Source organism: Saccoglossus kowalevskii, chromosome 14 (genome assembly GCF_978046115.1).
Source record: "Saccoglossus kowalevskii chromosome 14, keSacKowa6.1, whole genome shotgun sequence".
Taxonomy (NCBI): Eukaryota; Metazoa; Hemichordata; class Enteropneusta; family Harrimaniidae; genus Saccoglossus; species Saccoglossus kowalevskii.
Window position 1 is genome coordinate 32,919,781 of NC_140654.1, and position 1,363 is coordinate 32,921,143.

Genomic DNA, 1,363 nt, shown 5'->3' on the forward strand with positions numbered 1-1,363 from the left:
GTACTTGTTCGTCGAGGAAGAATGGACCATAATGAACACATAGTATCAATTTTTGTTGCATGGGGTTGAGTTAGATGCGAAATATGTCCGTTCTGGTGTAGCTGGTCACCGTGATCGTCACCGACACCGGCGCACGTTTGTACACTGTTGCTGGACAAAATAGAATTCGACGTCGGAATTATCTCGTTACTTAGCAGGTTACTAGGCACGTCACTACACTGTTTTATTTCATCGATCGTCTGAGTAAAACTTTCAAAATTAAAATAAAAGAGAACATATTTTGACATTCTAACATTAGACTATAGTGATCACTATAAAATAATTAAAAAAATGACAAATCACAGGTCCTAAATAAATGACAGGCGCGTGGAAATAAATCGACATTTTGTTGAAATAGGTGAACGCGTCGGGTCACGGTGAGGGCAAGTGCGTTAAAAGCGGCGTTTAATTGGATAACAAAAATAATCGAGATCGACACAAATACACAGCCCAGACGTTTACTGCTCCGCCGATCAAATTACATTATTACTACTGTAAAAGGGTTAACTATTCACTGGGATTTAATTTAGCTTATTTCGCTGACTGGAAAATGCGCTAAATTAAAACCCAGTGAATATGTAAAATTTAGCATAGAACACATTATCTAAATGTAAAAACTGTGAATTTAAAACCCACTGAATATGCCTGAAATGCTAAATCAGTGAAATTTAAACCCAGTGAAAATTAGTCATTTTACAGTATATCAGGTGTTATTTAACAAAACATAAAACACTGCCATCAAAATGTAACAATCGGTAAATCACTGAATAAGTCATTTTTGAAGTACATAAAGTTAGCCTACTCAAAATTGTTTTTTCAAATCGTTAAATTAATCAAATTTATTATATTATATATAATTAAAACAATGTTGATTGTATTATATACGTAATTATGGCAACATATAAGTGTAAGAATGGAGCTATTGCATTGTTTACATCAGTCAACCGATGATTTACGATATAATCATAATACTACGAGGTTATTACGAGAATACCTCAAAGTATGCACGAAGGCAGTACAGCTTAAGTATCGACCCACGCGCAGCAGAGGTCGATGCGCGGCGTATTACTATTATTTTATTATTATACATCTTTTCCTTCCACGAAATGACGAAATTCAAAAGTTTAGAACCTAATGAGCGAACTTCTGTGCGTGGAGTCCGATCAGCCCTGATGGCAGCCATGTTTGTTTTTATTATTAAAGACGTTTATGCGCGTAATAATTCCATATTTGGAATTCGCATTTCCTTATACCCCATAATACCGCAACATTACGGCACGCTGTAACTTATGGCGTTACGGTGACGGATGTATAATACAGAGGG